General features: G+C 40.3%; 1 long non-coding RNA gene across 1 annotated transcript; it reads right to left on the bottom strand.

The window, feature by feature from the left end:
- Positions 1-625: 625 nt before the first annotated feature.
- On the bottom strand, positions 626-22,469 carry LOC115146255 (uncharacterized). Its single transcript, XR_003866112.2, has 7 exons — positions 22,244-22,469; positions 12,016-12,070; positions 6,690-6,729; positions 6,437-6,578; positions 6,254-6,350; positions 2,648-6,165; positions 626-2,506 (listed from the first exon to the last, which is right to left on the bottom strand). It is a non-coding gene; the product is annotated as an uncharacterized LOC115146255 (long non-coding RNA).
- Between the last annotated feature and the right edge of the window lie 218 nt (positions 22,470-22,687).

Raw genomic sequence — 22,687 nt, 5'->3', positions numbered from 1 at the left:
TTCAACCTGAATCTGTAATACCAACATGTTTCAAGCAGACCGTCATAGTCCCTGTGCCCAAACACTAAGGTAACCTGCCCAAATGACGACCGACCCGTAGCACTCACGTCTGTAGCCATGAAGGGCTTTGAAAGGCTGGTCATGACTCACATAAAAAGCATTATCCCAGAAACCCTAGACCCACTCCAATTTGCATACCGCCCCAACAGATCCACAGATGATGCCAATCTCCATTGCACTCCACCCTGCCCTTTCCCACCTGGACAAAAGGAACATCTATGTGAGAATGATATTCATTGACTATAGCTCAGCGTTCAACATCATAGCGCCCTCAAAGCTCATCACTATTGTTTTATTATTTATTTAACCAGGTAGGCCAATTGAGAACAGTGTTTGAGGGTGTGAGTTAGAAGCAGAAGTTACATATATAGCCTCGCTACTGTTATTTTACTGCTGCTCTTTAATTATTAGTTATTTGTAATATTTTGTATTTATTTTTGCACATTTATTTGACTTAGCACTTTTCTTAAACATGTATTGTTGGTTAAGGGCTTGCAAGTAAGCATTTCACTGCAAGTGTCACGAACGTTGGAATAAATGGACCAAGGTGCAGCGTACGTAGAGTTCCACATGTTTAATTGAAATTAAACTCACAAAAACAATAAAGAGCAAACCGAAACGTCATGAAGTGCTCACAGGCCACTACACACAAACAAGATCCCACAAAAACCCAGTGGGAAAAGGCTGCCTAAATATGATCCCCAATCAGAGACAACGATAGACAGCTGCCTCTGATTGGGAACCATACCATGCCGAAATAGAAATAGAAAAACTAGAGCACCCACCCTAGTCACACCCCGACCAAACCAACATAGAGAACAAAAGGCTCTCTATGGTCAGGGCGTGACAGCAAGGTCTATCTATACCTGTTGTATTCGGCGCATGTGACATTTTTTATTTTATTTTAGTCCCCCAATGAAGATGATCAAAAAAACACTAATGGTTGAAACTCTTAACATTTTATTTGTAAATGTTAGCATACTTCGAATATTGTTTAGCAATACATTTTTTTTTAAATAGCACAAATTATAATATGGCATTGACAATATTGTTAACAGCATCAACAGTAATGATTACAGCTCCCAAGTGGCGCAGCGGTCTAAGGCACTGCATCTCAGTGATCAGTCCCTGGTCCGATCCTGAGCTGTATCACAACCGGCCGTGATTGGGAGTCTCATAGGGCGGCGCAGTTTGGCCATCATTGTAAATAAGAATTGGTTCTGAACTGACTTGCCTACTTAAATAAAGGTTCAATAAAATAAATACAAATTGCTAGATAGTTATTATAGTAACAACAGTAATACAAAATAACAAAACATGATTTATATTGCTATTATTCATAATAATAATAGTAATAACAATAATAATAATATCATTAGAATATTCAACTTTAGAAAGCACATCTATTTTTTGTTTGTTATTTAGCCCATTTGTATTACACTGCACACAACGTTCTGTCATTCATATTGCACTGTACACAATTTCCTGTACAATGTGTCACAGTAAATGAGGGCCCATTCTTCTCAGGAGCACCTCCAGTTTCCAAATCCACAGAGTTTACACCAGAGGAGGCTGGAATGGAGTCAAACACGTTGTTTCCATGTGTTTGATACCATGCTATTGATTCCATTCCAGCCATTGCAATGAACACGTCCTCATATAGCTCCTCCCACCAGCCTCCTCTGGTTTACATGTTGCTGTGAATTTTGTGGTCATTTATCTGTGGAAAACCAGTTAGATTCTGACATATTGAACATATATATTACACCTCTAGTTTCCAAATTCACAGCTGATGCCGGTTGTGTCCTATATTTCACTATCTCTGGTCCTGATTGCCTGTAGCAGGACAGAAGATATGCGGGGAGGGATGTCAGTGCAAGAGAAAGAAATGGATTGAAACTAACAAGCCAAGACGAAGCACACAACAAAAACTCCTCCCTCATTATACACATAATACATACCTACACACAATTTGCATGTCACACACAATAATTAAGATTGGAGCATGGAAAGCCTGTTGATCCATTATCAGTAGTTTGGAAAATGGTTATACTAGCTTGTAGCTAGTAAAATGTTTTCTGCTTCTTGGACCGTGTTGTTGTAGTGAATTTCCAGCTTGTAGAACTCATCATTATCCTGTCCTCCAATAGGGATGCCAGTGTTTTCTAGAAGCTAAAAAGCCAGAGAAGACTAATCGATAATGAAGAGACAGAGTGCAGACTAATGTGTGTGGGTGTTAATTCGTGCATGCATGTGTGTATGTATTAAAGTCTCCAGAAGGGGGCAGTCTGTCACCCCTCTTACACCACAGGCAGACTACACAGATGTATTCATCAGCTGGTTCTCCCATGTGGCATTTCTGCTCATAGGTCTGGTTTACAGACAATTTGCAGCCATAGACCACCATGTGATGGACCAGGTCCAGTTGATCGATCGCCAGCTCCATCTAAGACCGGCAGAGAGAGAGGGAGGCAGAGAAAGAAGGAGCAGCGAAGGGAAGAGACGTCAGAAACCTCTATGGACTCTAACAAACGTATGTCATAATTGTAAAAGGTTTAGACCATGAAAAGAGAAAGGGGTCCTTTACCAGAGTGATATGATTTTTCCTGTTGAGCTTTGGCACCTTCACGACCTTGCAGTGGTAATATGCAGGTTCTGTTAATATTATCTGTGTATATACAAATACACTGACTTATATGGGTGGTTAACATTTAGACATAACAGAAATGTTGCATGTATTATTTAAAAATATAAACAAGAGGCATGTAAGCTAAGCCTTCTAAGGTCTCATATACAGTTGAAGTCGGAAGTTTAAATACACTTAGGTTGGAGTCATTAAAACTCGTTTTTTAACCACTCCACAAATTTCTTGTGTTAACAAACTATAGTTTTGGCAAGTCGGTTAGGACATCTACTTTGTCCATGACACAAGTAATGTTTCCAACAATTGTTTACAGACAGATTATTTCACTTATAATTCACTGTATCACACTTCCAGTGGGTCAGAAGTTTACATACACTAAGTTGACTGTGCCTTTAAACAGCTTGGAAAATTCCAGAAAATGATGTCATGGCTAGAAGCTTCTGATAGGCTAATTGACATCATTTGAGTCAATTGGAGGTGTACCTGTGGATGTATTTCAATGCCTACCTTCAAACGCAGTGCCTGTTTGCTTGACATCATGGGAAAATCAAAAGAAATCATTTAAAAAATGTAGACCTCCACAAGTCTGGTTCATCCTTGGGAGCAATTTCCAAACACCTGAAGAACGTGGTACCTTCTGTTCAAACAATAGTACGAAAGTATAAACACCATCGGACCATGCAGCTGTCATACCGCTCAGGAAGGAGACTCATTTTGTTTCCTAGAGATGAATGTACTTTGGTGCGAAAAGTGCAAATCAATCCCATAACAACAGCAAAGGATGTTGTGAAGATGCTGGAGGAAACAGGTACAAAAGTATCTATATCCACAGTAAAATGAGTCCTATATCGACATAACCTGAAAGGCCGCTCAGCAAGGAAGAAGCCACTGCTCCAAAACCACCATAAAAAAGACAGACTACGGTTTGCAACTGCAAATGGAGAAATGTCCTCCGGTCTGATGAAACAAAAATAGAACTGTTTGACCATAATGACCATTGTTATGTTTGGAGGAAAAAGGAGGACGCTTGCAAGCCGAAGAACACCATCCCAACCATGAAGCATGAAGGTGGCAGCACCATGTTGTGGGGGTGCTTTGCTGCAGGAGGGACTGGTGCACTTCACAAAATAGATGGCATCATGAGGCTGAAAAATTATGTGGATGTATTGAAGCAACATTTCAAGACATCAGTCAGAAAGTTAAAGCTTGGTTGCAAATGGGTCTTCCAAATGGACAATGACTCCAAGCATGCTTCCAAAGTTGTGGCAAAATGGCTTAAGGACAACAAAGTCAAGGTATTGGAGTGGCCATCACAAAGCCCTGACCTCAATCCGATGGAAAATGTGTGGGTTTGAACTGAAAAAGTGTGTTAGCAAGGAGGCCTACAAACCTGACTCGGTTACACCAGCTCTGTCAGGAGGAATGGGCCAAAATTCACTTATTGTGGGAAGCTTGTGGAAGGCTACCCGAAAAGTTGAACCCAAGGCAATGCTACCAAATACTAATTGAATGTATGTAAACTTCTGACCCACAGGGAATGTGATGAAAGAAATAAAAGCTTAAATAAATAATTCTCTCTACTATTATTCTGACTTTTCAAATTCTTAAAATAAAGTGGTTATCCTAACTGACCTAAGACAGGGGATTTTTACAAGGATTAAATGTCAGGAATTGTGAAAAACTGAGTTTAAATGTATTTGGCTAAGGTGCATGTAAACTTCCGACTTCAACTGAACATAGAACATACACATTTAAAGGCACTTGCATACCACTGTCTAAAGTCATTGATGCATGCAAAGTGACACGTATTGAAAAAATAAGCAAAGTCCGCCTCAAGGACAAGGAGCTGGAGGAGGAAGGGGGAAAGCAGAAGGTGGAGGAGAGGAGGGGGGAGGAGGACAGAAGGAGGAGGGGTAGGTGGAGGAGGACAGTAGGAGTAGGTGGAGGAGGAGGAGGACAGAAGGAGGGTAGTGAGGAGCGGATGAAGGTCGAGGAGAGAGGAGGACAGGAGGAGGAGAGAGGATGACAGGAGGATCGGAGAGAAGCAGGACAAGAAGATGAGGGGGAGGAGGAGGAAAGGATATTTTCCTCCTTGCTCTGCTGATTAGTATTTATTTCCACTCATACTTGAATAATAAAGGCCTAGTGCACACTTTAAAAAAAAATAGATAGGATAGAAAGACATGTTTAAAACACCCCTATTTCCTGTGGCTATGGGTGAACAAACTGTACATAAGACATAAATAATCAGGGTTTTAGGAAGAAACTGGAGCTTTGCATGTAGGCCTGTAGTGATATTATGAGAAGATGTAACATTACAAACAATGAAGTACAACAATGAAAAACCAAAGCACAATAGCCTAGAGACCTGGCTCTGAGCCCAGAAAAAAAGGTAACACTCTTTTAAAAGTAATGTCCGATTTCTCAGGGGTGTGAGATCCTTTGTGTCCTGGAGGCCACGCCATTGTTACCGTGGCACAGATATTTATTGGATTTATTTATTGGAGCATCAAGCTCATCACGTGCACTTTTACACCACTGTAAAGTTCATCATCATTTATTTCATCTGTAACCTAATAAACTGTATAGTTTCCGGAGTCGTAGAGGCAGGACCAAACGACATATCATCGCGTGATAGGTATAGCCTATTATACTGTATCAATATTTGCGCATAAATCCGTTTCCACCGAAATTTCACGCATTATTACTTTTGCCGACACAAAAAGATCCCACCATGTCGAACGAACAAATTGTCTGTCGGTATTTTTACAATTCTATCGGCACATCCTGTTTCCATCAGCCCCGCTGTGACTTTTTTCATGGGTCAGGTAGCTAATTCATCTGCATCTGCATATTTTAATAATAATAATATTAAATAATTAATTGTTTATTTAGTGGCACCACAAATGTGAAATAATATTTACAAAACACTTTACCAAAGAAAACACACTACGAAATTGCTAGTTGACTAGTTGTTAGTGTACCTATGATTCATTTTTAATGTATGTTGTTTTTATTGTACATCATTATTAAAAAAACATTTTAAATGTAATGAAAAGCACTATACAAAGTTAATGTATTATTTATTATGTTTGTAGACTTGCTAAATACAGATTTTTTAGCTTTAGTGTGTGTGTGTGTGTGTGTGTGTAACAACCACTTGCCCAACAACCACTTAGTTATGTTAGGAAGTTTGTCATCTTTATGACCGGCCCTGGTAACTTCACCCCAAATTGTCTTAACCCAGAACACAGTAACTTAAGAACATAAGTGTTTTTCTGACATTTTTGGGAATTTTAAGGGAATTTTTTTTTTAAATACAGCCCTAACAGAGCCCCAAGTCCCATGGGGACGTCCTCTAGGGCGTGGATGTTCTCTCCATCAAAGGCCAGCGAGATTTCACTCTCATGGTGAAATGGATTTCCGCCAATGTGCAGTAAAGGAGTGAAGAGCGGTGAAACCTGTGTCAACAAAAGTAAGAAAAGATGAATACACATACAAAGAACATAACAAATGTTCAGCTGTAGTTTTCTTTAAAAGCATACACACCTATGTTTATGAAGAAACAGATCATTTGTGCAAAGGCCACTCTGGTCCTCTTTGAAGAAGTAGGGCAAGAGCAGGATCGCTGCTGTGGTCTCGAGTCCTAGTAAGGTAAAGCAATGATCTTACTACACTTGCTCATTTTATTACAAAATACATTAGAGAAATGGAACAAATAAGAGCAAATACCTCTTCTGTATTGTCCTCCAGGGACTGTCAAAATAGCAAGGATGATGTCCTCACCCCTGCCTCACCTCTCTACCTCTGATAGTCCTTGAATTATCTTTTTGTCTATATCCATTACATGGATTTGATTAATTTCTGCGAAGATCTGAAAAGATCATTTGCACACATTTGTATGCTAATAGTGTTCAGTTTGTATTGACTGCTTTGTGGGTTAAATGTACACTTCAAATGCAGCAGTCCTACAACATATCGATACCTTCTTCTTGATCCCAGATGCATTGTGTCCATGGTCTTTCCTATAATAATTTCAAAGGAAGAGAAAATGTGTCAAAGAATAGTCTTACAAGCATAAAAAAATATATATATATTAAATAAATATTGAAAGATAAATTGCATCGACATACAATTGAATGCAAAATATAAGAACATATTGGAGAAAGCACTTGCTAATACAGCACTGCCATACAGTATAACTACTGCCATACAGGTATAATGTCAAATTTCAAGCTATCTTTGTACACAAATTCTTCAGTATTTTATCAGGCTGACTTGAAAGATTATACGCAACATTTTTCTGCATGCCAATACCGTGTTTGGATTAAGAAGGGCATGCATATATACAAAAGAGGTAGTCTAGTCACTGTATTAATACCATTATACATTTTAATCCCAACTACAGCTACCACCTAAACTATTCATTTTCTCTTCACAAGGGGGCATACATGTAATGTTTCCAAAATGGGATAGTATTGTACATGAAACGTTATGCCTCCTTGTGAGTTAATAATATTGAATGCTGTACCAGGCTATATAAAGAGGAAGACCTCCATTGACGATTCAGTTCGTTGTAACATCTTGTCTGGACATGTCACCATCTTTAGTTAGTTAGTTTAATTAGTTGGTTAGCTAGCTAGCTAACGTCAACGAAGCTAACGTTAGCTAGTTAATTCTCACAAAAGTGAGAACTGCTCTAGATTGGAAACTTACTTTAATGAGTGTAAAGCCATGTTGGCTTTATGGAAACGATATACAATATATGGGAGAGAATATACTTCAGGAAATAATACAAATCTAGTTCTGCCTAGTTAGGACATAACATTAGCTAGCTAGCTAAAGTTACTGTACTGTAGCTCATACAATGGCAAAGGTCAAACCCGGCTTTCTAATATTTACGTTAATTCTTCTGAACTATAGCTATAGTAACGTTATGGAAGATATTCACAGAAGACCATAATTGTCTTCGTTATTCATTAGTATTTTATATTATTATATAAATGATTTCAATACATATTCAGAGCCAAACATCAACCAAACTGTTGTCGCATTCAAACTTGGCATGAGCGTTTTCAGTTCCCTGAAGAACTCCAGCAACAATGGGGGTTCCTCGATGAACCCCACCACCTAAGAAGTTCTTTGAATAGCCTTTTGGGGTTGTTATTCATTGTCAAGAACCCTAATGTTCTTCGGGGATCTTTAAGGATCTTAGAAGAACTCCAGTTGAATCCCTAATTTTTAGAGTGTAGTACATTTGGAAATTAAAACGTTTTATGAATGAGTTTTGGGGAGTTACTTACAAAATGATTCAAACGAAATATATAGAGATAACAACCGCAACCACAATTGACTGCTTGGCATCCAACTGCAAGGCGTTACATAGGGTAGTGCATACAGCCCAGTACATCATTGTGGCCGAGCTCCCTGCCATCCAGTAACTCTATACCAGATGGTGTCAGAGGAAGGCCCTAGAAATGGTTAAAGACTCCAGCCACCCAAGTCATAGACTGTTCTCTCTGCTACCGCAAGGCAAGCGGTACCGATGCACCAAGTCTAGAACCAACAGCTTCTAACCCCAAGCCATAAGACTGTTAGTCCGGAAAGCTATTTGGTTAACTATTTAACTATCTGCATTGACTCTTTTTGCACAAACTTTTTGGACTCATCACATAAACTGCTGCTACTGATTATAATCTGTCACTTTATTTCTAGTTGTACACACTACATTACCAGGTGTATGTGGACACCTGCTCATCAAACATCTCATTCCAAAATCATGGGCATTAATTTTTTTTTAAAATTTTACCTTTATTTAACCAAGCAAGTCAGTTAAGAACACATTCTTATTTTCAATGACGGCCTGGGAACAGTGGGTTAACTGCCTGTTCAGGGGCAGAACGACAGATTTGTACCTTGTCAGCTCGGGGGTTTGAACTCGCAACCTTCCGGTTACTAGTCCAACGCTCTAACCACTAGGCTACGCTGCCGCCCCAATATGGACTTGGTCCCACCTTTGCTGCTATAACAGCCTCCACTCTTCTGGGAAGGCTTTCCACTAGATGTTGGAATATTTCTGCGGGACTTTCTTCCATTCAGCCAGCCACAAGATCATTAGTGAGGTCGGGCACTGATGTTGGGCAATTAGGCCTGGCTCACAGTTGGAGTTCCAATTCATGCCAAAGATGGTCAATGTGGTTGTGGTCAGGGCTCTGTGCAGGCCAGTTCTTCAACACAGAAGTTCTTCAACACCGATCTCGAAAAAACATTTATGTATGGGCCTTGCTTTGTGCACCACGGCATTGTCTTGCTGAAACAGGAAAGGGCCTTCCTCAAACTGTTGCCACACAGTTGGAAGCACAGAATCGTCTGCAATGTCATTGTATGCTGTAGCATTAAGATTTCCCTTCACTGGAACTAAGGTGCATGTACCATGAGAAACAGCCACAGACCATTATTCCTCCATCAAACTTCACAGTTGGCACTATGCATTGGGGCAGGCAGCGTTCTCCTGGCATCCACCAAACCCAGATTCGACCGTCGGACTGCCAGATTCATCACTCCAGAGAATGCGTTTCCGTTGCTCCAGAGTCCAATGGCGGCCAGCTTTACACCACTCCAGCTGACCCTTGGCATTGTGCATGGTATTTTAGGCTTGTGTGCGGCTGCTCGGACATGGAAACCCATTTCATGAAGCTCCTGATGAACCGTTCTTGTGCTGATGTTGCTTCCAGTGGAAGTTTGGAACTCGATAGTGAGTGCTGCAACCGAGGACAGACAATTTTTACACTTCGCGCTTCAACACTCGGCGGTCCCGTTCTGTGAGCTTGTGTGGCCTACCACTTTGCGGCTGAGCCATTGTTGCTCCTAGACGTTTCCACTTCACAATAACAGCACTTACAGTTGCCCTGGACAACTCTAGCAGGGCAGAAATTTGACGAACTAACTTGTTGGAAAGGTGACATCCTATGACTGAGCCAAGTTGAAAGTCACTGAGCTCTTCAGTAAGGCCATTCTACTGCCCATGTTTGTATGTGGAGATTGCATGACTGTTTGCTTGATTTTATACACCTGTGAGCAACGGGTGTTGCTGAAATAGCTAAATACACTAATTTGAAGGGGCGTCCACATACTTTTGTATATATACCATATGTGCGTATCTGCCTCAATTACGTTGTACCCCTGCACACCGACTCGGTACTGGTACCCCGTGTATATAGCCAAGTTATCATTACTCATTGTGTATTTATTACTTTTATTATTACACGCTTTACTTTTCTCTTATTTCTCTATTTTCTTTCTCTCTGCATTGTTGGGAAGGGCCCGTTTCTAAGCATTTCACTGTTAGTCTACACCCATTGTTTGTGAAGCATGTGAGGAATAACCTTCATATGATGATAGGCACATGGGCCCCCAAAGCTCGTGGGCCCTCAGCCTTGCAGGGTTGCGGGGGTGTCTAGTATGCCTGTGACAGTATATTTAGGTACAGGGGAGCAAATCTCAAAACGGGCGTAGGTTGATATTTGTCAATAAACCTTTCTGAATGTTTGTACCATATAGTATCTAGTCTCCCCATTTTACAACCCCTCCAGGGCTTCTCACCAATATTTTGGTGATATCTGTAGGCAGATATCCTTAATTTTGCTGCAGCAATTCTGACTTTTTTTCATGGCAATTTCTCAGGGCCCTTTAGACCCGTTGTTTGTGAAGCATGTGAGAAATAACCTTTTGACCTTGAAGTACTTTCTTATTGTTGCTGATGAGACACTGGTATTCATTCGCTGGTCGTCTCGTGTGACATTTCTGCTTGTATGTCTGGTTCACGGTCATCAGTAGCTTCTATAGTTGGGATCATCAACTAGATTCAGCTGTGGGACATTTATTAAAATTTTAGACCGCTACCAGCCCAAACAGATATACCATTTGACTAAAACATAATCACTTCAAACCTTGCTTTATTTGTATACTATTTTTTTATTTGACCTTTATTTAACTAGGTACCTTGTCAGCTCGGGGATTTGAACTTGCAACCTTATTAGTCCAATGCTCTAACCACAAGGCTAGCCTGCCGCCCCTTTTTGGACTCATCACATAAGAGAATCACATACACTACATTAACAAAGTATGTGGACACCTGCTTGTCGAACATCTAATTCCAAAATCATGGGCATTAATATGTAGTTGGTCACCTCTTTGCTGCTATAACAGCATCCACTCTTCTGGAAAAGCTTTAAACTAGATGTTGGAACATTGCTGCAGGGACTTGCTTCCAGTCAGCCACAATAGCATTAGTGAGGTCGAGCACTGATGTTGGGTGAATAGGCCTGGCTCGCAGTTGGCGTTCCAATTCATCCCAAAATGTGTTTGATGGGGGTGAGGTCAGGGCTCTGTGCAGGCCAGTCAAGTTCTTCCACACAGATCTCGAGTAAACCATTTCTGTACGGACCTCGCTTTGTGCACCGGGCATTGTCATGTTGAAAGAGGAAAGGGCCTTCCCTAAACTGTTGCCACAAAGTTGGAAGCACAGCATTGTCTAGAATATCATTGTATGCTGTAGTGTTAAGATTTCCCTTAACTGGAACTAAGGGGCCTAAACTGAACCATGAAAAATAGCCCCAGACCATTTTTCCTCCTCCACCGAACTTTACGGTTGCAACTATACATTCGGGCAGGTAGCATTCTGATATCCGCAAAACCCAGATTGTCAGTCGGATTGCCAGATGGTGATGCGTCTGGCAGTACTTTCTTATTGTTGCTGATGAGACACCATATCACCCGAGTGATAGGGTTTTGAGCTTTGGCACCTTCATGACCTTGCAGTGGTACATACAGTACATGCTCTACAGGGACAGTAATCTGCAATGGAAGAGGAACTACTGTGTTCATTTGTCAGATTGACTGACAGGTTAACACCTTTTGGCTTGGCTAGCTTGTGATTGTTTGAAAAAATGCATCTGGACACAGTGCCATCTTTTTTGTTTTACCTGGCTGCCAATACCTGATCTTTGAGAACATAATTTGAAGAGTCACCTGAGGTGTGAGAGGAATAGGAGATAGAGGAGTACAGCAGTGCTGAGGGCAGACGATTCGTAGAGAAGACGACAGGCTACCATTCTGAACTTTGTGTGGTGAGCTTTCTGCCACCCAGAGCTGTAGAGACATCACCCTGATGGGTGCTACACAGAGAGGAAGAGGAGAAGTCCAGTGGCTATAAGACTCCTGGTTCCCAGACTTACCCTCTACAAGATCATGAACAGACTCCATCAACATCATCATCTGTCCAGCTCCCTTCGCTCAAGCCACAAACTTACCGTCTCCATCTTCGTGGGATGCAGCTTTCTAAAGTCTTGACCTCTATTGTTTGACCTGTCATGAGATATTGCTTGTTAGTTTTTTTGCTCTTGAAGCGCTTTGAGATTCTGTAAGAAGCGCTATAGAAATGTATTGTTATTATTAATACTGTCTGTATTATAAGGAAAAATGGAATGGAAAAATCATATGGAAAAAAATTGAGAATAATTTAAGAGTCTTATATGGTCTACCTGGAAGATGTCACTAATACATATGGCAGTGAATACACTGACTTATATGGGTGGTTAACATTTAGCCATAACAGAAATGTTACATGTATTATATAAAAAACATACAAGAGGCATGTAAGCTAAGCCTTCTAAGGTCTCACATACATGGGACAAACACATTTCAAAGCAGTTGCATACCACTGTCTGACGTTATTGATGCATGCAATGTGACACATTGAATAAGGAAGCAAAGTGTGCCGTGAGGAGGAGCAGGAAGAAGAAGGGGACAAAGCAGAAGAACGGGGAGGAGAGGAGGTGGAAGAGTAGTAGGAGGACAAGAGGACAGGAGGAGAAGGAATGACTGATAGCAGCAGTGAATCTATTTAGTTATTAATTGGAGATCTCTCAACAATAATTCTCATGATAGCACGTTAGAAGTAGTCAGTGACAAAATCAAAGATAAGCAGGCGTAACTGTCCAGTATGAGGTGCTGCGCAGCCGGAACTTTGGAAACTCATACCTGAACATTTACATACAAATATGGTATTTTTTCTTATAATTGTCATTTTTTAATATGTTGATTTATAATAAACAACTAGTGGCACCTGTCTAGAGTAAATCATTGAACAATAATACTTTTATTTAATGCAATTTCCCCCTCCTGCAAATCAAAAATGTGTTCATCTGTTCAGCTTTTTGGTCTCTGGATATACCAATATTCTCAACTCAACTTTGTGTAAAAATAGGTAATCATATAAGCTAATTCACTTGGGGCTAATTGACGGGGAATGGGAAACTCGAAACCAAAACCATTACAGTACCCTACTGTTTTTCCCACGATTGCATTTTTCTCTTCCTCTGCTTCTCTCCATCTAGGCAGTGGTGTAAAGTACTTTAAGTAGTACTTTAAAGTATTTTTACTTAAGTCGTTTTGGGGAGTATCTGTACTGTACTATTTATAATTTTGACAACTTTTACTTCACAACATTCCTTAAGAAAATATTGTATGTCTACTCTATACAATTTCCATGTCATCCAAAAGTACTCATTACATTTGGAATGCTTAGCAGGTCAGGAAAATGGTACAATTCACACACTTATCAATAGAACATCCTTGGTCATCTAGTGGACTCATTACACACACATGCTTCGTTTGTAAATTATGTCTGAATGTTGTGCCCCTGGCTATCCGTAAATTAGAAAAATAAGAAAATGGTGCCGTCTGGTTTGCTTAATATAAGGAATTTGAAATGATTTATACTTTTACTTTTTATACTTAAGTGTTGTGAGGTATTACTTTTAGAATTTTACTCAAGTAGTATTCTACTGGGTGACTTTCACTTTTACTTGAGTCATTTTCTATTAAGGTATTTTTACTTTTACTCAAGTATGAGATTTGGGTACTTTTTCCACCACTGCATCTAGGCTATTCTGTGAGCACAGTGGGAAACAGGGGAAGGTGAAATATTTTCGTGCAGGAATCAGGATGCTACTGTTTGACTAAATCATGGTTTTAGCTGCTCCAAAAATAAAAAGTTGAGTGAAGTGAACCGTTAGAATTTGTGGCTCGAACGGATGCGATCACATCCACGCGTGGAAGTATAATTTCCACCTCTCCCGTATATCTACCAGCTGAATCTTGTTTCCTATTGTAACGAATACTCAAGGAGAAAAGGTGTAGATTCACGCACAGAGCGCGGCACGTGTTTATTTTGCCTTCACATAAGGCAGGAATTGTGGTCACAGGCAGGCAATGGTCATACACAGGTGAGCAAACAGGCAGGTGAATTAAATCTAGGACTGAAGGCTAGAACTGGTTCTCACAGACGAGCTAGGAAAAGGCTTTGTAGAGTCAAAACGAACAATACCTCACAAAGGCACAAACAGAATGAACTGAACTAAATAAGGAGCTGATGAGACCAGGTGAGTAACTAACACAGGTGAAAATAATGAACAAAAATGAAAGACAGGGCTACGTTCGAGAACACAACAAAACAGAACGCAAGGTTGACCAAGAAAATAAATACAGAACGTTACACCTATATGTTTTAGAGCCCGTGTTTATTTGACTCAATAGGCCTATATACCTTGCTTTAATTGACAACATTATTTGAAAGAATTTGAGGGTTAGTTTAAGAAAACAGGGCAGCCCGTCATCATGGGAAGCTATTAAAGATGTTACACAAACTAAAGCGCAGTAGTGCAGTTGATAGGCATACAGTAGCCTATCTTGGATATAACGGATCGCATGTTGCATGTTTATATAACTATTGTGATATAGAAATCAGTATCATGGACAGCCAAATATTTAGCTTCCGTTGATTGGACCAAATCGTTTTTATAATTTGGTTGTCACTGTATTAGACTAAGCATAGGTGATTAGATGATGTTGAAATGGTGCTGGAATAGTGGAGACATCTCGGTTTCCTTTGTGACTTGTGCTAACTCTCCATAGTTCTAAATCAATAGTTGTTTAGTAGTCCGAAAATGTTGGATACATTATCTTGCTTGACCATGCTGTAAGTCATGCAATATGTTTTGTGGACTTCACCAGACCAACACAACAACAGATGTAGCTCTCTGGTTTTGTAATGAACAGGGATGTAAACTGGTTAGGGCTCAAAAAGGTGACACTGAAACATGCCAAAAAAAATCCCTGCTAGGGGGGATAAAAATAAATAAAAAATATCAGCTTTAAAATGCTAATTTCTAGTGATTTAGGCTGGATCCCATCTTGAAATGCAGGTTCTAACTAATTAAACAACACATCATATGATCTACATGATCAGTCTCTGTGTGTAAAATAAAAAGTGATTCATGTGAACCTAACTCACAGCTAGAAAATGTAAGGAAAGTCATCCAATGTTATTTGTTGCCTAGACTTGACTGCAAATTACACTCAAGTCCAGAGAAAAAAACAATACATTAATATTGCAGTTAGCCATGGCAGCCTTTATAATAGAACACTTGTGATCACACACGTCTGAATATTGCACGTGGGGGAAAAAACCCCATCTTATAGTTAAAATAGAATGAAACACACAGTCATTCTATTTTTTCTCTATTATAGTGGCCACTATAGTAGACATCGATCAAGTGCACAAGGCTACATGTGGGCAAAAATAAGGTTCACTGAGTACATTTTTTATAATCCCCCCTCACTCACAAGTGTTACTGTCATGTTCAACACAACAAAAACAATAACTTTGGGCTTCACTGCACAGTATTACATTGTACACTTTCTGCCTGTGGACATCTGTTCTACAATGTGCCAGCAGCAGAGCATGAGACCCTTTGTTGGCATAATTGATCTCTCAGGCAGAGTACACCTGGCAAACCCCTTTTATCCACTGTATTGAACAAGTGAGAAAGAGGAAACGTGGGTGGTGTTCCTTTCACCTCTATAGTGCCATCCAGCTTAAGCCAGGCCCTGCTCCAGCAACACTTCATCCCTCTTCCAAAGTGGAAGAGAGATTGACTTCCTCATTACTTGTTTTTTTTTAAGAGGTGTTGACAAGCTGAAGGTACCGAGGTGTCTTTTTAAAATACTAGACACAGCTCGGACACCCATGCATACCCCACAAGACATGCCACCAGAGGTCTCTTCACCAAGTCCGGATCAGAAAATGGGAGGCGCAAAGTCCTACGGAACTCTATTCCACATTAGGTAACTGATGCAAGCAGTAGAATCAGATTTTAAAAACAGGTAAAAAAATACACCTTGTGGAACAGCGGGGACTGTGAACTAACACAAACATAGGCACAGACACATGTATACACACATGATAACATATGTACTATACACACACGTACACAATTTTGCGTTGTATATATGTGGTAGTATGCTTGTGCAAGTATGGGCCTGAGGGCACACACTTAGTGTGTTGTGAATTCTGTAATGAATGTATTGTAATGTTTTTAAAATTGTATAACTGCCTTAATTTTGCTGGACCCCAGGAAGAGTAGCAGCTAATGGGGATCCATAATAAATACAAATACAAATCCACTTGTTTAACAAGCAATGCCTCATTTTCACCTAATTCTCTCATTCTGAAAATTAACCACATATTGTAAAGGGAAAGTATTAGTTCATAGATAGCAGTTAGTTTGTTAGCTAGTTAACTAGTTAACATTTCACACATTTTGTGTGGACAGCCAGGGTCCAGTAAACAACTAATGTTATAATTTGAGGAACGGCAAGGAGTCGTAGCCAAGTTAATACTATAGCGAATTGGTTAGGTTACTAACGTTAGCTCATCTGGCATTATAACATTAGCTTGCTAGCTGTCTGACTTTACTAGCCAGCAAATTTTCACACCATAAACTCAATTATTTGATAAGCTAAGTTGGCTAATGTTGCTCAACATTTCTATGGCTATCTAACAGAGAATTTGATCCAGCTAGCAAGATACTTAACAATGCTAACAATTCTTGTTCCACCACACTTGCTCCCTCACCTCAAACTTTCCAAATGTCAGTTGTTTTTAGGTTACATGAAGTACGCTTCTTCACCTTCTGACCCCCGTCGCGGGCGACAGGCTTCTCACCTAACTCTTCATTATCGTTCAGGGGACACGCTGATGTAACTGGCAAACTGCCTTTCCACTCTCTGCTGTCTTTCTGAAGCGAATCATGGTCTGTAGTGGTGCCTCTAGCACTGCGATGCAGTGCCTTAGACCGCTGTGCCACTCTGGATTCCTAAATATAAAGTGGACAACACCATGTGGTGGGAGGACAACGCACTTCCTTTGAGAGTAAAATGAAGTAAATGGTGCCAGATGAGATGCCTGCCTTTTTACGGCCTCCTAACCAATTGTGTGTGTTTCTTCACGTTATTTTAGTTTATTTTGTACATAATGTTTCTGTCACCATCTCTTATGACCGAAAAGAGCTTCTAGATATCAGGACAGCAATTACTCACCTTGTCCTGGACAAAGATTTTTTCTTTAACGAGTCAGACATGAAGGATTTACTTCAGACACCCGACAAGGCCAAAATCCCTGTGATTCGCATGAGAAAGAGATGGAGATATTGAGGACGTAGGTCAGGGTGCCTTGTAAGGATCCGAGTGGGTAATCTGCCTCTACCATCAGTCCTATTAGCCAACGTACAATCATTGGATAACAAAATAGACAAGCTACGATCACAAATATCTTACCAACGGGTGATTAAAAACTGTAATATCTTATGTTTCACAGAGTCGTGGCTGAACGACGACATGAATAACATACAGCTGGCAGGGTTTACGCTGCTTTGGCAAGATAGAATAGCGGACAGGAGAAGAGGAGAAGGACATGAGGCGGGTAGTGGAGGAGCGGGGGAAGGAGGAGGAGAGGAACATTTATGTCGGGGGAGGGGTATTTTTTATCTGTGCTCTGCTGATTAGTATTTATCTCCACTCATACATGCGGAATAAAGGCATAGTGCACAATATATATTAAATACAAAATGTTTAAAGAACCCCTGCTTCCTGCGGATATGGATTGAACTAACTGTTCATAAAATAAAATAATCTGGATTTTAGTAAGAAACTGGAGCTTTGTAATGTAGGCCTGTAGTTATATTATGAGAAGAATATTAAACATTACAAACAATGAAGTACAACAATGAAAAAACACAGCACAATAGCGTAGAAACCTGGCCCTGAGCCCAGAGAAAATGTAACACACTTTAAACTAGGAACTAAACCTCAGTAATGTCCTATTTCTCAGGGGTGTGAGCTCATTTGAGTCCTAAAAGCCATGCCATTGTTACCGTTGCACTGATGGTCTCCTGAGGAAGAATGTTTTGGCTCACACTTCCTTGAGAAACCAACTGATCTCCAGCTTTGTTTTACAGAATACAGTGCCTTGCAAAAGTATTCATTCCCCTTGGCGTTTTTCCTATTTTGTTGCATTACAAAATGTAATTTAAATAGATTTTTATTGGGATTTCATGGAATGGACATACACAAAATATTCCAAATTGGTGAAGTGAAATGAAAAAAATTACTTGTTTAAAAAAAAATATATATATTTAAACTGAAAAGTGATGTGTGCATATGTATTCACCCCCTTTGCTATGAAGCCCCTAAATAAGATCTGGTGCAACCAATTACCTTCAAAAGTCACATAATTAGTTAAATAAGGTCCACCTGTGTGCAATCTAAGTGTCACATGATCTGTCACATGATCTCAGTAAATATACAACTGTTCTGAAAGGCCCCAGAGTCTGCAACACTACTAAGCAAGGGGCACCACCAACCAAGCGGCACCATGAAGACCAAGGACCTATCCAAACAGGTCAGGGACAAAGTTGTGGAGAAGTACAGATCAGGGTTGGGTTATAAAAAAATATCTGAAACTTTAAACATTCCACAGAGAACCATTAAATCCATTATAAAAAATGGAAAGAATATGACACCACAACAAATCTGCCAAGAGAGGGCCACCCACCAAAACTCACAGACCAGGCAAGGAGGGCATTAATCAGAGAGGCAACAAAGATTCCAAAGATAACCCTGAAGGAGCTGCAATGCTCCACAGCGGAGATTGGAGTATCTGTCCATAGGACCACTTTAAGCCGTACACTACACCGAGCTGGGCTTTACAGAAAGGTGGCCAGAAAAAAAGACATTGCTTAAAGAAACAAATAAGCAAGCACGTTTGGTGTTCACCAAAAGGCATGTGGGAGACTCCCCAAACATATGGAAGAAGGTACTCTGGTCAGAAGAGACTAAAATGTAGCTTTTTGGCCATCAAGGAAAACACTATGTCTGGCGCAAACCCAACAATACTCATCACCCTGGAACACCATCCACAGTGAAGCTTGGTGATGGCAGCATCATTCTGTGGGGATATTTTTCATCGGCAGGGACTTGGAAACTGGTCAGAATTGAAGGAATGATGGTGCTAAATAAAGGGAAATTCTTGAGGGAAACCTGCTTCAGTCTTCCAGAGATTTGAGACTGGGACGGAGGTTCAACATCCAGCAGGACAATGACCCTAAGCATACTGCTAAAGCAACTCTTGAGTGGTTTAAAGGGAGACATTTAAATGTCTTGGAATGGCCTAGTCAAAGCCCAGACCTCAATCCAATTGAGAATCTGTAGTATGACTTAAAGACTGCTGTAGACCAGCGGAATCCATCCAACTTGAAGGAGCTGGAGCAGTTATGCCTTGAAGAATTGGCAAAAATCCCAGTGGCTAGATGTGCCAAGCTTATAGAGGCATACCCCAAGAGACTTGCACCTGTAATTGCTGCAAAAGGTGTCTCTACAAAGTATTGACTTTGGTGGGGTGAATAGTTATGCACGCGCTCAAGTTTTCTGTTATTCTTTTCTTATTTCTTGCTTGTTTCAAACTCTTCAAACTGTAGACATGTTGTGTACATCAAATGATATCGAACATCTCATTCCAAAATCATGGGCATTAATATGTAGTCGGTCACCCCTTTGCTGCTATAACAGCATCCACTCTTCTGGAAAAGCTTTAAACTAGATGTTGGAACATTGTTGCAGGGAATCATCACTCCAGAGAACGGGTTGCCACTGCTCCAGAGTCCTTTACACAACTCCAGCCGATGCTTAGCATTGAGCATGATGATCTTATGCTTGTGTGCGGCTGCTCGGCCATGGAAACCCATTTCATGAAGCTCCCAACGAACAGTACTTGTGCTGACGTTACTTCCACAGGCAGGTTGGAACTCGGTAGTGAGTGTTGAAACCGAGGACAGTTGATTTTTACGCATTATATGTTTCAGCATCGGTGGTCTCGTTCTGTGCGCTTGTCTGGCTTACCACTTTACGGCTGAGCCGTTGTTGCTCCTAGACGTTTCCACTTCACAATAACAGCACTTACAGTTGACTAGGGCAGCTCTAGCAGGGCAGAAATTTGACGAACTGAATTGTTGGAAAGGAGGCCTCTGATGACGATGCCATGTTGAAAGTCACTGAGCTCTTCAGTAAGGCCATTCTACTGCCAATGTTTGTCTATGGAAATTGCATGGCTGTGTGCTAGATTTTATACACCTGTCAGCAACGGGTGTGGCTGAAATAGTTGAATCCACAAATTTGAAAGGGTGTCCGCATACGTTTGTATATATAGTGTATACAAACAGATAGGCAACTTGCTTGTGTTCCTAGCTCCAACAGTGCAGTCGTATCTAACAACAGTGCAGTAGTATTTGGGTCCGCAGGTAGCCTAGTGATTAGAGTGGTGGGCCAGTAACCGAAAGGTTGCTGGCTCAAATCCCCAAGCTGACAAGGTAAAAAATCTGTCATTCTGCAAGGCAGTTAATCACTTCTCCCCAGTAGGCTGTCATTGTAAATAAGAATGTGTTCTTATCTGACTTGCCTAGTTAACATTTATTTTATTTATTTTTTATCTTAGAATTGCAAAGTTGCTTAGGAGCTAGAAGCAGAGCTACCATATCTGTCGGTGCCATCTTATTAATTAGGAAGGGGAAACTGGAAACTAAAATCATAACATTTTCAAATGTTGCACAATTATTGAATTTTTTTCTCTTTCTACCCTTCTCTCCACATAGGCTACCCCCTGAGCGCACAGAGAGAAACAGGGGCAGAGCAAACACTTTCATTCAGGAATCAGGATGCTACTGTTTAACCAAATCATAGTTTTAGCTGCCCCAAAAATAGAACATTTTGAGTGAAGTGACCAGCTATAATTTGTAGCTCACACTGATGCGATCACATCCAAGCGTTGGAGTAGGCCTAATTTCCATCTCTCCAGTTTATCTACCAGCTCACGTTTATTTCCTATGTTTTAGGCCTAGTGCTTATCTGACACATTATACACCTTGCTTTATTTAACAGCATTATTTGATAGGATTTTGAGGGATAATCTAAGAATTGGTGAAAACAGGGCAGCGGGTCATGAGATTTGTTGAAGATTTTATGCACGGGCCCACCACAAAATATAAGCACAGCTGCACAGTTAATACTACTACTATATGTGGATTGCTGCATGTTGCACAAATAATAGAACTATTGTGAAGCATAATTGCCATGGTAATTTGAAATCATTTCCAGTCAATGAGCATAGTGAATTAATAGGCCGAGTGACATCATCATGGTATAAATTATATGATGCAATAATTATGACAGTTTGAATTTGAAAAACTCCTGTCTTCAGTTACGTCATTGTAGCCTAGTATTGTCAGGATGATGCAATAGTAACCATGCCATTCCAAACACAAAAACAGGAAAATTAACACAAATGCAAAACACAGCGGAATATAAAGTAGATAATCCCATGTGCGGGGAAGACATGCCTCTTTTGAGCCTAAAATGAAGAAAATCATCCCAAAATAGTAGGAGATCTTTCAGCAGCTTTGAATTCCTTAGCATATTATAATATAGATGTCATGTAAGGCATATAGCTAGCTAGTTAAGTTAACACATGGAAAAACATACACAATCTTACCAGATCCTACCAGATTATTTATTAGATTTCTGTACAAATAATATTCTTCTGCCATACAAGATTCTTATTTCATTTTCATGATTATTTTTCCATATGGGTCTGTTCCACAGTCACCTGTTGTAGGCTAAGGATACAACCTTCCATATAACATGTATCACAATATAAATTAAATTTCATTGAATTCAATCATATTTGACCTGTTCAACGCCAATAATAAATTAAAAGACGAAGTGCCTGATCCACGTTGGACAATTTGGTTCCTGTTACAGGACATGTGCGTGAGATAACTCTTACATTTGAGCAAGTGCCTTGCACATCGACAGATTTTCCCCCTCGTCGGCACAGGTATTCAAACCGGCGACCTTTCGGTTACTGGCCCAATGCTCTTTAACAGCTAGGCTACCTGCCACCCTCAACTCATCTCTAACTTTATTCTACAGAATACATCTATTTAGGGAAAAGGGGAACAACTCTCAAAACAGGCTTTAGGTTGCTAAGATATTTGTAAACAAACATGGTTGTCCTCTTCAACCCTTTTAAGACTTCCATTACACATTACTTGTAGTTTGTGTCTCTGTGGGAAAAAGTTGACTCACGGTGATGTGTAAGTCATCCTCATCACATGATTGCATGGATCTCCAGAAGGTTATGGTGGTTTGACCGTCTGCCTCAGCCAGGGACAGGATGGTGCAGCTCAGTTTCTTATCCACCAGGGTAATCCAGTTATTTGTGATATGATGATCCTGAAGGAGAGACAACACAGACTGATGTTATCATGAGTATCTATAAAGCCTTCTAGAGTTCTGTGTTAATACACTTCAATGTTGTGGAGATATCTTCTCTAAAACTTGAGGAGGAGCGACACATGAACCTTTAAATAGTAATTTGATCTTCCAAAGGTTTTGGAGGTGTTGAGAACCAATACACCTACAACTCCAGACGACTAGACGACTAATACCACTTTACTATTACAGTAGCCTAGATCTACATTATAACTACTGCTACTCCTACAATAATATCATACATTTTCCCATAGGTAT

This window comes from Oncorhynchus nerka, linkage group LG2, assembly GCF_034236695.1.
Source record: "Oncorhynchus nerka isolate Pitt River linkage group LG2, Oner_Uvic_2.0, whole genome shotgun sequence".
Classification (NCBI taxonomy): Eukaryota; Metazoa; Chordata; class Actinopteri; order Salmoniformes; family Salmonidae; genus Oncorhynchus; species Oncorhynchus nerka.
Note: the sequence above shows the minus strand (reverse complement) of the source record. Positions and strands in the feature narration are given on the sequence as shown.